The sequence below is a fragment of the Benincasa hispida genome, chromosome 2 (assembly GCF_027475165.1).
Source record: "Benincasa hispida cultivar pf3 chromosome 2, pf3_genome.v1.1, whole genome shotgun sequence".
Classification (NCBI taxonomy): Eukaryota; Viridiplantae; Streptophyta; class Magnoliopsida; order Cucurbitales; family Cucurbitaceae; genus Benincasa; species Benincasa hispida.
In genome coordinates, this window is record NC_143479.1 from 54,408,848 (window position 1) to 54,425,392 (window position 16,545).

The window sequence follows — 16,545 nt, forward strand, 5'->3', positions numbered from 1 at the left end:
ACATTTGGTGACCAACTCCAATCATTAACTCTTTAATCATCTCCAATGAATAACTCTAACAACCAACAATCATATACTAAAAAAAAAACTTGGTTAATGAATGTGTTTTTAAATAAAAAATTGAAATTATTAGTTTATAGTGTTTAATGATCGCCTTATATAGTAATTTAACATTAATAGAAATTTTGAACATAGAGCCAAATCAAACAAACTTGTATATAAAAACACTTTAAAGAAATTGTAACCAAACACATGTTCTTTTTTTTAAATTTTAAAACGTTTTTGTAAAAAGTGTTGAAATGCAAATGACTTTTTGAAAACCATTTCACTGTCTACTTGAAATGTCAACAAATAATGGATACCACCATGTCTGCATATTTTGAGGCTCTCCACTTCTTTGTTCAACACTTGTTTATAAATAAGGGTTAAGTCAGTGCCCCAGAACGCTCTGATTTCATTTGTTAATGACAACGAGTCTCTAGATCATGCCCTTATCTAGCTAATGTGAGACTTTAATCGTAATCCCAACACCAACATAAATGCATAATAAACCCTAATCTACAATTTGACCTAAGATGCCTACTCTTTTTTTCTTTTTTTTGCACATATTTTTTTTAACTCTACGAATATATTAACTCCAGATTTTAGAACTCAACCCACATCTCGGACAACCCATTTTTTTCTTCTTTTTATTAATAGAATATACCCGATATACCCGTAATCATTTTATATTCACAAATAAGACAAACCATCCACTTGTCACTCATTGATTGGATAAACTAGATACTGTTATTATCACATTTAGAAAAGTAAAGGATATGATCGTAGCTGTAATCTTGTGAGATGTCCTTGGTTCAATAATTATTCATGAAATTCAAATAATTTACTCGTAAAAAATATCACGTTTTTTGTGATTCTTAGGTTATTCATGGAATTCAAATAATTTAACGTCGAATAATATCTAGATATATCTTGCAACGTTTTCATTGTGCTCCCCATATTATTATATGTATCTAAATTTAATCTATGATATATAATTTGATCTCCAATTCAAGTCTATGAATTTAGTCTCTTTTAACTCAATTTCAATGGTATATATTTATGAAATATTTGATTCTTCTTTAAAAATAATATCTAGAAATATCTTGCAACATTTTCATCGTGTCCCCATGTTTATTATATGTATTTAGATTAAATTATGAATTTAGACCGTGTTGGGTAACCATGGTTTTTGAAAATTAAGCCTATTTACTCTCCATTTTTTTACCATGATTTGCATCTTTATCAAGTACAATATTTGAATTCTTAACCAAATTCCAAAAACAAAGGCAAATTTTTAAAAACTATTTTTTAGTTTCCAAATTTTGGCTTGATTTTAATAGTAAAAAGTAGATAAATAAGGAAGAATTCTAGCGGTAAAAGTAATGTCTATAGGTTTAATTTTCAAAAATAAAAACAAAAAAACCATGGTTACCAAAATGGAACATTGAACTCTAATTCAATTGTATCAACTTAATTAATCTAAAGTAAGATCAATTTCAAGTGGGTGTGTAAATCGAGAGATTCAAACTTATGACCTTTAACCATTTTATCAATATTATTTCTTTTCTTCATATTTATTTTTATTCTAGAAATAATTTCATGCTATTATTTAAATATCATTTAAATTAATTAGATTTGATAAATTTTACTTCAAGTACTCATTTTTAGCTAAATCCACACACATGAAGTACGTTCTTATATAATACATTAAATACCATGATTTCCATACACAATTGAAATTTCATAATATATTTGCACTTCAAAATAAAATATTCAATAATTTCATAAAATAAAAAGGTTGTACAAATGATGCAAGATAACTATTCACTAAGGCCACATTTACCGTAGTCCAAAGGTAATAAATCAATGTTAATTTGAAAAGTGGACCCCATTTGATTATATTTGGTGTTGTTTACTTGTGCTCTGCTTTTGTACTAGGATTCACTTCCAAATTTGTAATCAATAAACTTAAACTGATTGACAAACGGAGTGTGTTTAATCCAATTACGTCTGGAAATTACATCGTATTGTTACTGTTACTATTACGATTATCTTTATGGTTACCATTATTATTGTTGTTCCAGAGAAATAATTGTGATTTTTGACACATTTATTATTACCATTACGGTTTGACACTTAGATGTAACGGTAACAGAAACAGTAAATGTGTCAAAACTCACAATTTTAAATACGCAATTAAAAATCATGCAATTACATTTACGATTCAGGCTCATTATGATTGACCAATCGATGGAATTTCATTATGATTATACACCAATTTTCATTACGGTTTAGTAAATGTGACCTAAATATAATACAATAACATGAATTAGTTCATAAAATACAAAATTCACCAAGTGTATTCAATATTATAGTATCATATTGTAGTTGCTACTGTTAGGATTGGTGTCCTAATTCTCCCGGAGTCTCGTTGTTTATAATAATACACATTGTTTGATGAATAAAATAAATGTTATTTCATTCTAGCATTTACTCATATCTCATAAACAAAGCTCCTTGGTTATTTTATGTGAACTTAAGCATGTTTATGTGATATACAAGTGGATCATGCCTTAAGTGATAACGTAAATTGGTCTGTAGTATAAGGATTAAGATGGGATACCTGATCTTGGTGACACTATGGATACGGTCCGCTTTGTAGAGGTTTGCAAGTGTTGTAAACTACTACAGATAGTAGATCCTGAACATTCATGTGGAGACGTGCGAGCGGGGGTGTTCTATACAAAGAGTTTGTATAAGATCGGACCACGAGATGACTAGACTCTGTATATAACGCCGTTGATACTAGAGACTTACATCTCACCTAAACGACCATAGGTGATACGATCTCAATCCTGAGTGTTTTGAGAACTCCTTCCTTTGAGGGCGGTTCTTTGATTAGTATGGGTGAGAGTGACCAGATTGCCAACTCAACATGCCTACCTTTTTGGGGACTTGTCTGATCTAGGAGTTGGGAACTCAATCCACAAGATGAAATTCATTCCTTTCCCGAAGCAGAGATAAGTAGAAAGATTCCTCTCTTAAAGGCTAATTCTGGGGCTTGAACATAGTGACCACAGCTTCTCTTTGGAAGAGAGGACTCAGTCATAGTGGGACTATAACTTATGTTCATTAGAGGGATCAGTGGTACTTAAGAAGTTAGATGTAACTACAGGGGCATAACGGTTACTGGTCCATCTGTACTTACGATCGATCTGTGAAGGGTTGTTGCACTTTTGATTGATTAAGATGGACACATAATATATCTGTGGTAAAAAGAGTTCAGCTATCGGTTCTTAGTGGAGTGCCTGACAGTTAACAGATGGTGGATCCTGTGACTAAAGAGTTTAGTCAGTTATTCACGTACCGTTGAAGCTTCGAGCTATAGGTCCATAAGGTCCCCTTGGTAGCTCAATGGATTCAGTTGAGGATCAATTCTTGGTATTGATTTGAAATGTTCAAATTGACAAAAGGTAATTCAATTATATATGATATGATCGGTATGATGTATGAGATACATCTAGCTAGTGGAGGATTAATGTAAATGAGATTTACATTAAGTGCCATGGAATAGAAAAAGAACTATGGTTTATATGTTTCATGAGATGAAGTATTAAAACTATAGGTTATAAATATAGTATGATAAGTTGGTTATCATTTATATTTATAATAATTTTAATTATTGGATAAAAAGACTTTTTTCTCTAATAACCAATTGAGTGAGAGGTTATTGGTGGTTTCATGGTAACCGTGAGATAAAAGAAAAATTGTTTTCCTAATTTTAGTAATGTTGAATTTGAGAATTCTCTCTTGGAAAAATAATCTCATGGAAGTTGTCAAGTAAATAAGATTTATTAAGTGACAGCTTGGCAAAAGGTAAACGATCGTGTAGTGTTTGTAGGCGATAGAAACGCAGCTAAGCGATGAGCTAAACGATCACTTAGCTTTTGCTAAACGATTGGGCATCGACATATACGATAGGTTCTGTCTTCTCCCACTTACTCAATTGTTTACACGATTGTTGATTCCTCTATCTTCTGTCTCAAACCAAGTCCAAACAGAGCCCACCCTTTGGATTCTCACACTGAGAATATGAAGGTAGCCTTCTTGGTGGTGTCATACTCAACTCGAGGTTCTGTGGAGGTCGTTCGTGCTATTGAGGTGTTCGTGACCGAGGCAATCGTTGAGATCGAGTGCACGGTGTTCGTGCTGTATAGCAGTCGTGTTGTTTGAGCGTTCGAGGTTGTTGTGTTCGAGCGTTCGTGATCAAGGATCATTGGCGATGAGTCTACTAATGTGCGTAGAGTTTCTCCTTGATTCTTTGTATTATCATGCTGTAATTTCTGTAATGAATGTATAACTGCTTGTTTCGTTTTTTGACTGTAGTGATAATGTTCATACATGATTGTAATTTGGAATGATCTTTCCGCTGTTCATGGAAATCCTCGTGATCGATTTCCTTCAGCTATAACACAGTAAAATACTACAGCCGAGTCTATAACTTTTATCTTTCTTGAAGGGTGAGGCACCAAGAAATTTCAAAATATCTCCTACCATAAAGTAGAAAACAAAGCCTGGAGGAGTGAAAACTACCCCTTTCCAAATCTGTCAAGTAAAAACAACAAGAAATGGAAAAATACAAATTATACAACATAGACAAAAGACCTTTCTCCCTACCCCAAACAATTATCCAACATAGCAACTTGCTAGAATGAGTTAAAGAAAATCAGCAACCAATAAATGATATATTCAATGGAATCCACCAATCACAATCAAGAAGAGAAACCAAAAAATGTGATGGAAACACACAACCACAACCTCAAATCCTAGTAACAAGAATCCTATAGACTTCAAAATCAGAGACATTAACATACTCTTATTTCTATGCCTTAGAAAACAACCAAACATGGGAGCTAAGCTATTTATAAATTTATTACCAAAGAAAATACCTAAAAAAAAATTTGATGATAAACAAAGAAGTATAAAACACAAACAAATTTAGTTGGAAAGAGAAATAAACAGAGTAGAGCATAGCAAAGTAAAGTAAACATACAAGTAAATCTATATCTATCTACTCAAAAGATTCACAGAAGTAAAATTAACTCAATAGTCAATTTTATAATCATCAACACCAGCTGATCACGCCTAATATGTCTAACAAATAAAGCAAGTAAAATACAACAAAACAAAGGCAACCAATTACAAAAGGTGTTCATGAGAAAATTAGAAGATTTAAAATACCAAACAAAAGCCATAAATAGTAAAGCAGCAAAAAAAAAAAAAAAAAAAGTCGGAAATATCAATTTAAACCCTAAACTTTGAGAATTGTATCAATTTAAACCCTAAATTAATAATTGTATCAATTTAAACCTTGAATTTCAGAAGTGATCAATTTGAACCCCAACTAATAATTGTATTAATTTAAACCCAATTTTCATGAATGTATCAATTTAAACATCAAAGTTTCATAATTGTATCAATTTGAACTCTTCATTATGTTTTATTCGAATATACTTATGAAAGTTTAGGGTTTAACTTGATATATTTATGAAAGTTCATTATTTAAATTAATACAATTATTAGTTTAGGGTTTAAATTATACTAATCCAAAGTTCAGGATTTAAATTGATACAATCCCTAAAATTCAGGGATATAAATTGATATTTTCTCGAAAAGAAATCAAGAAAGACTATTCACTCTGTGATCCACAGAAAATGTACTCCAATGCTGCATAGAAAGAAGGGAAGCTAGAATTGGACAACAACATTTCTCAGAAACAAACATAAAAAGGAATCTATATTGTAATCTAAAGACTAAATAAGATAAGGATACTGAATAGTTTATAATTTTTTTTTAAAAAAGAAGATTAAGATACTACATTGGCCATGCTGTATGTACATATATTCTTCTGATTTGTATGTAATATCTATGAAGGTATAACAATTTATATGTAATATCTGTGAAGGTATATGTTAGATGATATAAATAAATTTACCTTCACCCATCAATTTAAACTTTTAGGTCAATCGATGATTCAAAAATATAACAAAAAGAGAAAAAAATATAAAGGTACCTCCAACTCTTAAGTTAAAAAGATTGAAAAATTGACACCCTGCATCAAGTAGTTCAATAATTCACATTGTCATTCACAAATTCATTAAAAAAAAAAAAAAAGATTAAAAAAATGAACCATAGACACCCTACAACACTAGTCTAATAAGTCCTTGCAAGAGATTTGGTAATTATGCTTACTCATACAAGAACACAAAAGCCACTTTGATCTTCTCTACATTGATAGCTTTTCCTTACCCATCACTTTGCTATGTTTTTTTATAGCTTCAAAGTCCACTGTTGATGAGATTGTGGCAAGGACATTCAACATTCAAACTCAATAGCAAAAACACTTGAATATTACACTTTTTCATGCTTCATAAAATTTATAACTTAGAAATTAGAATTTTGAAGGGAACCAAATATTAAAGTTCTACAAAAAAAAAAAAAAAAAAAAATCAGTTCACAAAGTAATTTTTTTTAGAAAGACAAATCATATGTAGTATAAATAAGTATTATAATTCCATATTTTTATTGCAAAACAACAAGAGAAAAAAAAAAAATTTCAATATATACATTTCTTGGTCTTTTGATGGCTAAGATCAAGTATAGTATATGTTCTTATCTATTTACCATCGAATTTCAAGATGAAACCAATAGACAACTATGTTGGACAGGATTGAAATATATTACAAAAGCTTACCCTTTTCCTATTCAAGTTCTAAGGGAGAGTGGGCAAGGAAAGCAACTAAGTGAAACTATGACAATATTGTCTACGAAAAGAACAAAATAACTTTTTCTATTCAACCCATTAGCTCTGCACCTAGTCACTTTATCATTCATCCTAAGCTCCTGCAAGGATATCATGTTTCTAACATTGACACTACTGCTACGACCTATCATATTGATAGTCCCAGTCGAGCTTTCATTGAATCTTTTTTTGGAAGTTGTGTTATGCAAGTATTATCAAATGAGTCTCGAGACATTGATACCATGTTGTAGCAGCTCCAAGATCATAAAGCTGAAATTGAGGAGATATTTCAGATGATGCGGGTTGTATTGTCTAGGGCTGATGGAACTTCTTCTTCCCAGAGGCATACTTGATTTTTTTTTTTTTTTTTAAGCCACAAAGAGGGAGATTGTGTTGTTTTGGCAATTTGGAGAGAAACTGTTTGTTTGAGCTTGTTCTGGTTTGGTTCTTGGTTTTGTTGAATTTGGTATTGGTTGTTTGGTTGTTTGTTGACGTTTGGTTTTGTGTTTGGGTGGCTAAATGACTGTTTGTTTAATTTTTGTTGTATATATTTCTGCACTTTCAATTGTTAATAATGTTGTTTCATCTTTATTTCTGACATCCATTACTGATGTTGTTTCGTTCTTATTTCTGACATCCATTATTTTGATGGTTGGTTATTGAATATTTTGCCTTAAAAAAATATCAGCCAAAGGGGACGCTTGTTGGAGGTTTCATGATTGTCTTTATATTTTTCTAAGACAGTTTCTGGTGGTTTGCACGGTTGTCCCAAAAGAAGTCTTATCATCTGCCTCAAACATACTTATTTTCTACAGAATATTTTATTTTCCTAATATGAATATTATATGCAGAATATTTTTTATTTTCTTATCTGAAAATCTCAGCAGAAGTATTTTAATCAATATTTTTCTTATTTATGGTACATCTCATTTTGACAAAAAGAAAAATAATTTTTGGACATTCTTTTCTTGTTTGGCCACAGTTTTTAAAATACAAATTATAATCTTCTTTGGGGATGTCGTATTTGTTCATTGTGAGGAGTGTATTTGTTCTTGGTGGTTGATTTGTTCAACAATATGTTCTTAATCCTTGCTCACTATTTTATGATGTGCAACATCATTGTTATGAATCGTTTAAGAACGTGAAGATTATTCTGTCTTAGAGCAAGCCTAAGCCATCTAGAGAATGGATTCTCGATCTTAGAGGAAGCTTAAGACTTCATTCATTGAGAAGGATTTCTCAAATCTTAGGGGAAACCTAAGTATCAAGAAAGGAGTTCTCAACACTTAGGGAGAGCTAAGTTCTCATGTGAAGGGAGTTCACTAAATTACAAGGAAGTAACCAAGATGAGAGGAGTCTCACACACTGTCCAAAGTCGAAGTTTTAAACACTAATATTATCACGTTGACCTTTTAGCCATTAATATCAAATTAATTAATTATAATTAATTAATTAATGTTTTGATGATAACAAACCTTATTTTATTTATTAACAATTTGAGTGTTTTGAAATGTCCATTGCTTAGAGCTTGGAACAACATTTCAAAACAATTCGAATCACTCAAATTGGAGTTCTAATGATAAAAATATGGCCGAAATAAGATTAACGGAAAAATCCCGAGCTGATGGGGTGACATGATTTTTCTCATCAAAGTGGACCAACTAAAAAGTGCCACTTGGAGCAATAGAAGAATGACACATAGTAGATTTTTTATTTTTGGATTGGTTTTAAAACGAAAATGACTTTAATATTATTTTATGTTTGTGTCTAATGACTAGTTTTAGACATATGGTGGACATTTTACCAATATCCAATGGCCAAAATTTGAGGTGATTTCCAACATTTTTTTCTCCCCATTTAAACCCATTTTCTTTCTCAAATTTCAATAATAATTTTACATTATTTTTCAATAACTCAAAGCCACCATTGTTATTCTCTCTAAGCTTCATTATTTCTTCTTTTCATCTAATTCTTGAGAGAGTTTTATGTATTGTGAGGATTGATTTGTTGTGAACAAAAACTTGTAAATCTACTCTTCAAGAGAGTTTTTCTCATATTGTTCTTCATTTCCATATTCATTGTAAGAGTTCCTCTTGATATCTAAAAAGAGCCGTTATAACAGTTTAATCCTCAACTGTGGAAAGTATCGGTTTGTTCTTGCGCCTGAAAAAAAATAATGTTATATGGTTCGACTCTAAGCCGTGGAAAGAGTCAAGTTCGTAGTGACATGTCCAAGTGAAGTTTGGAAAGTAAATGTAGGTCGATTGTGTCGAACCACTATAAGATTTTTGGTGTCAATTTCTCTATCCCTCTCCTATTTAATTTCAAAGTTAATTTGTTATTATATTTTATTGCTTGAAATTAATTGCAATTTTTGTTCTTAAAATTAATTGCTTATATTAGATTATTTTGATTGGTTGTTCTTGAATTTCTATATCCATTATCAATTTTGTTATTAGAATCAAATCGGGTGTTTTAAAGTAGTATTGTTATCTTCTTGATTATTTTGGGTTGAATTTATTTGCATGAATTTATTGTTTAAATTATTTATTAGCAAAATGTTTGTTTACGTGTTTATTTGGGCTCACATTAGTAAAAAAAAATCATTAAGTTAAATAAACCCTATTCATTCCCCTCTAGAGTTTTTATATTGATCCTATATATCACACTTAGGAGGAGTCTAAGTACAATTTTGAAGGAATCTCACATCTAAGATCCACTACAAGAATTTTGGACTTTAATGTCGGTTGGAAAAAGTGAAATAGGATGTATAATATCGGTTTTAAAAAAATGGATCTTTAATGTCGGTTTTAAACCAACGTTAAAGATCCCCATTTATTTTTTTAACTTTAATAAAAAAATATCTCTCTTTCATTACACTACCTTTCTTCTCTTTACTTTCTCACTTCTTTCTTACAAACCTTGTAATGACCCGGTATCACATCCGAATGAGAGAGATCATAAGGACATGAAAGTATGGTTAAGAAAAGCTTAAAAGAATTGAAAGTTACTACCTATACTAATAAGGTGCACCTTCCTTTTTGGTGGCTCAATCATAAGAACTCCAAGTTAAGCGTGCTTAGCTTAGAGCAATCAATCGTGCTTATTATGAATCACAATTGTTCATTAGAGGATCAGTAGTCAAGTGGACATAATATATCTACAGTGTGAATATGGAAATTCTACAAAGGACATAATATATCTACAGTGCAAAGCTCTTCTTGAAGAGCTGTTGGGTAAGCTGTCCATTTTTTTCAATTATATATAAACTAATGTAGTCTTACTTGGTTGATTAAGCTTGCTAGATGTGGTTCAAGTGTTGTTTCATTCATTTTATTTTTATTTCAATGATTAAGTTTCTTTAAATTTTGAAATGTTGAAATGAAATTAGTTCAAGAATATGTACTTGGTTGATAGTCTTGCTTGGTGTGGTTCAAGTGTATATTAGAATCATTTTTTAATTATATTTTAGCCTTTAATATTTTATTTGTGTTATTCTTTTGAGTTATCTCAAAATTTAATGCAAAATAATCTAGGTATTGTTGTTGATTATGGTTCATAAGATTTTAAAGTGTTGAGATGAAAATTAGTTCATGAATATGAACTTGTTTAATGGTCTTGCTATCATCTTTTTGTTTGATGGTTAATGTGTTTATAGATCATTTTCTTGGGTTATATTTTAGTCTTGAAAATATTTTATTTGTATTCTTTTGTGTTTGTCATGTTGATATAAACAAGTTTTAGGTCTTATTGTTGATTATGGTTAAGTTTACAAACTTAAGGTTAACGTAATTTTTTCTTGTTATTGTTTGACTTTTTTGTAGATTAAGTTGCATATTTTACAATCATGGATAAATCATGAATGAAAATGAATAGGATGTCACTGAGTATGGTTTAGGGGTTGAGATGTTTATTAAAAATGGTCTACAATATTCAAGTATGTTGAGCGTCATGAGTTGTCCATGTTTGAAGTACGTGAATGCAAAGACTCTAAATGTGAACACAATAAGAGATCACTTATTTTTTAATGGTATAGATCAAAGTTATCAGACATGGCTTTTTCACGGTGAATCATTACCGATTAAGAGAAATAATGAAAATGTGTCAACTGGTGAAAGAGACGAAGTTGATGTTGATGACACAATTAGAATGTTTGAGGTTGCACACGACTATTTTAATGAAAAATCTGATAATTTTGAAGAATTACTAGATGATGCCAAGAAACCATTATATCCAAATTGTAAAACTTTTACCAAAATATCAACATTGGTAAAATTATATATTTAAAAGCTGAATTTTGATCGAATGATAAGAGTTTCACTGAGTTATTGGAATTAATTCATGACATATTACCAAGTCCTAATAAAATTTCAACTTCTACTTATGAAGCAAAAAAGAATTTGGGTACTCTTAGAATGAAGTACGGGAAGATTCATGCATGTAGCAACGATTGTTGCTTGTTTAGAAAAGAATTCTCTGATGCAAATGTATGCCCCATTTGTGGGACGTCAAGATGGAAGCTTCACAAAAATTTAAAGGAAAGGGCTAAGAATGTCCCAACAAAAGTCATGTAGTATTTCTCCCCAATTCCAAGATTTGAAAGAATGTTTTGAAGCAAAGAAACATCAAGTTTATTGACGTGACATGCCAAAAAGAAAAAGAAAAAAATAAACAGATGGTTTATTACAACATCCTAAAGATGCACTATCGTGGAAAAAAGTAGACAATTTGTGGCCAGAGTTTGGGTCAGAGCCTAGAAATCTTAGTCTTGCTCTTTCCATAGATGGAGTAAATCCATATGGGGAACTTAGTAGTAGATATAGTTGTTGGCCATTGATGTTAGTGACATACAATCTACCTCCATGGTTGTGCATGAAGCAAATTTTTTTTATGTCAACTAAACTAATATCTGGTCCTAAACAATCGGGAAATGACTTAGATGTTTATTTAGCTCCATTAGTAGATGATTTGAAAAAAAATTGAAAAGATGGGGCGGAATGTTACGATGCATATGTAGAACAATGTTACGCTTAAAGCTATTTTATTATGGACCATTAATCATTTTCCTGCATATGATAACTTGTGTGGTTGTACATATCCAATTTGTGGAGAGAAAACTTCATCCACTTATTTACTAAAAGGGAAGAAGATGGCATATCTCGGGCATCCCAAGTTTCAACGACGTCATCATCCATATAGGGAAACAAAAGAAAGCTTCTAATGGCGCGCAAGAATTAGAATTTTCTCTAAAACTATTGAGTGAGGAAGAAATTCTTATAGAAACAAGTAAGTATCAATATTCATTTGGTAAGAAAACTATCAAGGAAAAGAACAATGGAGATAGTCCTTCAACTTATTAGAAGAAAAAATTTATTATTTTTTAGTTAGAATACTGGAAGTATCTTGACGTGCGACATTCTTTAGACGTGATGTACATTGAAAAGAATGTGTGTGAAAATCTTATTGGCACATTGCTATTCATGGTAAAATGAAGGATAGAATAAAAACTTGATTAGATTTGGTGGAGCTGAACATTAGATCAGAGTTAGCCCCTCAAGTGGGAGAGAGAAAAGTCTTTTTACCTCTAGCATGTTATACATTAACATGAGCTGGGAAATTGAGCTTTTGTAAGATACTATCAGAAATTAAAGTACCTGAAGGCTATTCATCAAACATTCAAAGTTTAGTGTCGCTCACATATTTGAAACTTTACGGACTTAAGTCGCATGACCATCACATTCTTATGCAACAATTATTACTTGTAGCCATTCGTGATATTTTACCCAAACATGTAAGACTTGTAATTACTCGCCTATGCTTCTTCTTTAATACTATATGTTGCAAGGTGATCGATTCATCTCAGTGAAAGGGTATGCAAAAGGATATAGTTGTCACTCTATGCCTCTTAGAGAAGTATTTTCACCATCATTCTTCACAATAATGGTACACCTCGTAGTGCATCTTGTAAGAGAAGTTGAGTTTTGTGGACCTGTTTATTTGAGATGGATGTATCCTTTCGAACGATACATGAAAGTGTTGAAAACTTATGTATGAAATAGAAATCGACTCGAAGGATGTGTTGGAGAAAATTATAATGTTGAGGAGACTATAGAGTTTTTTTTCTGAATTTATATCTAGAGTTAACTCTATTGGGCTAAACTCATCGATAAGGAAAGCGAATTTAAACATTGATAGAGCATTGTCAGCTACTTCTTTTATCATATCGAGTAAGGATGAGTTGAATCAAGCTCATCTTTATGTCATTCAAAATGTAAATGGTGTGCTTCCTTACGTCGAATATGTAGATCTCCATCTTATTCTCGTTTTAAGTTAGTTGATTATTCAATGATCTACTAACTTTGTCATTTATAATAGGCAATATATGGATATTTTGTTTAAGTTCAATTCTGGTAAAGGTAAAAGTAGAAAGTAGCTTCAAGAAGAGCATAATCGCACATTCAGTCGGTGGTTGTCCACACGGGTAATCTCTAAATTCCTACTATTTGATGTATAATTAAATATTAACTACTAAACTATTATAAAATGTATCATAGGTTGCACTAGCTCTCGAAGTTCCAAAAAATTCTATATCGCCTTCTTTAAGATGGATATCTAATGGACCTTGTCCAACTATGGCAAAATGTTGTGGTTACACGGTTAATGGTTACTACTATCACACGAAGAAGTTCAATGATATTAGAAGGGTTCAAAATAGTAGAGTTAGTATAACGGCCACAACAATGCAAGTCTCTAGTGCTAAGGATAAAAGTCCTATCATGTCAGATATGACCTTTTATGGTGTAATATAAGAAATATGACAGTTTGACTATCATGGGGTATCTTTTATTTTATTAAAATGTAATTGGGTTAAGAAAAGAAATGGAGTCAAAACAGACGAGCTTGGGTTTACTATTGTGGACCTCAATCGTATTGGACATAAATCAGACCCATTTAGTTTAGCCTCTCAAGCAAAACAAGTCTTCTATGTAAAAGATTTTGCAAATTCGAGTTGGTCAATTATTTTAACATCTCCACAGCGAACAGTTGAAGATGATTTTTATAAAGATGAAATAGGATATATGCTGCAGGAGTGTGGTTATGGAGGTATGCAAAAAATGCTCAATGTTGATACATCTATTGAGATTGATGATACAACATCCACATACATCAGAAATGATTGTGAAGGTAGGTGGGTTGATAAATGATGTATTAAACATGGTATGCCATTTACTATGATTATATGAATTAAATATTAAGATTATATATTTGTTGTATGTGATATTTTCTTTTTTCCTTTTTTCCTTTTTTTTAGGTTCACATGGAAGATTCAAGTAGTAGCAACAAAGATGATAGAAGTATGATCTCACAAAAAAACAACAGAATCATTGTTCCACGTGGCCCAACTACTATTCTGAGTTGGCACAAATAAGAACTTTTGAACAACAGTTGCCCATTAATTATAATGAACACGGACAACTGATTGGATTTGCTACAAAGAAAATGCAAAGCTACATCGGAGTTTGTGTTTGACAGCAAATACCTATAACATACAATTCTTGGAAAAAAGTTCCAAAACATCTTAAAGATAAATTTTTTTGTTGCATAGCGGTTTGTTTTCTATAATTTTAATTCATGTGCATAGTAGTTTATTAGTTTATTGTTTACTACTTTTTTCATGGTGCAGATGTCGTTCATGTGGACTCTAAGTCCAAACATGGTATATTTATGTCTGCATCTAGGAAGTTTCTGACTTTTAAGACCACATTGACTTAGAAGTTTATACTTCCATTTAAAAATGAACCATCAGACTTGCAATTTCCTCCTCAACAATATTCTTATATAGATCAAGAACAGTGGACATCATTTGTTAATGAACGATTAAGTGAAGAATGAGATGTAAGTCATTCTAAATAAATGTCAATATTATCATTGTTTTGGTAGATAACTTCAACTAGTTGGTTGTACAGAAAATCAGTTGTCTTTATAGAGAAAGAAGGTCGAAATGTATATATAATCATCACATTTCTCGTAAGGGATATTCAAATCTTGCCCAAGAATTAGTAAGTTGTTTCAATTAAATTAAATCTTTTATTCTAATATGTTTATGCTAATTAAATATATGTTCATGTAGAACATATCGAGGGATCCTTTTTATTGTTCAACTTTTTGGAAAGAAGCAATGAAAGGACAAATTAATAAATGCTTTGATGATGCCACTCGAGAATGTGTCAGTCGAATTGTAAGTTTATATTGTGCAAAACTTAAGATGACATATATATAATGTTTGAAACTTGTGATAACATAGATATAGAGTGAAAATTGTAATATATTTTACAGGATAAATTAGCCAAAGTCCATGAAGGTGAAGATGTTTTAACTAAAGCATTGGGTACGGATGAACATCAGGGACATGTTAAAGGAGTGGGTGATTTCATTTTCCAATCCCAATATTTCAAGTTAGTAAAACTAAAGTCCACAATGAGCCAAGAAACTGAAGGAGCCTCTAATGAAAAGAATGTTTGATATGTCAAAGAGTCGAGAGACAAAACCCATAGCAAACAATCTCATCGAACTAGATCACATGTTGGAAGTGTCACACTTAGTGCATTTGAAGAAGAGAATATTGAGAAGATGCCTAAAGAAAATTTAGAGGTAATTGTATTTGTTGTGACTTTTAAATTTTAGTCATATTGTGCTTAACCATGCATCACATTAGTTCTTTTAAATTTGTTAAGGGGACACCATGTCACTTGGCTATAGGATCTCTAAATAATATTGTTGCAGTAGCTACAATGTTTGATGATGATGTGACATATTCTATAGTTAAAGTACTGATAGACATTGTCATGGGAGAAGATTTGCCAATACCAATTCCTGTGAAGGGAAGTCTTTAAATCAACCGATGGACAACTTCATAACATGGCCTCGTGAACTTATAATTATGGCTGACAAGGAAAAATATGCCTCTTTTTCACTATATGAGTTTGGTTATTTATTATTTTTCGTACTTTGAATTTGTAACTTTGGTTATAGTAGGAGCATTCAACAATTAAGAGATTTGTAAATATCAATTCCTCCAAATATATGGACATCAACAACACCATTAAGCTCTTGAATGGACATGCCATACACAACATGAACGACGTAGACATGATTCGTATCAATTTGAACGAGTACATATTTGGAAGGGACAAATTTGTTTATTTAGGTCGTGATGATCTAATTCATTATTGTAGTATGGTTGAAATTGGTTATATGTGTACATTGACATACATTGAATAAGTATTACTCATCTTGATTCACAATCTTCATGTATATTTTTTTTCATGTTTATAATAACTTTTGCTTTGTTTAGGTATCTTTGGGATAAATATGACCGTGATATTACCAAGAATTTTTTTATAATAGACCAAGCAAAAATATAGCCACATATGAAGTCTCTAGATTTTCGATCTAGAAATTTAGCCAACTAACTAGAATTGGCTAATTTGTACCAATTAGTTCTTATTCCATATAACACAGGGTAATTTTGTGGTAGAGTGTATATTGTGTCTATTATTATATTTTAGGTTTGGGTTCCGTGCATTTATAGGTGGAAGAGAAATATTGTTGGCTTACCATATAGAATATAAGAGGCATGCATTACAATAAATAATTTTTTTATATTTTTAATGAAATGCAATGACAGACATTTCCTAACC

At 31.2% G+C, this 16,545-nt stretch overlaps 1 pseudogene; it reads left to right on the forward strand.

Annotated features, from left to right (window-relative positions):
* Positions 1-6,665: 6,665 nt before the first annotated feature.
* LOC150038008 (U2 spliceosomal RNA) lies at positions 6,666-6,837 on the forward strand (annotated as a pseudogene).
* The last annotated feature ends 9,708 nt before the right edge of the window (positions 6,838-16,545 follow it).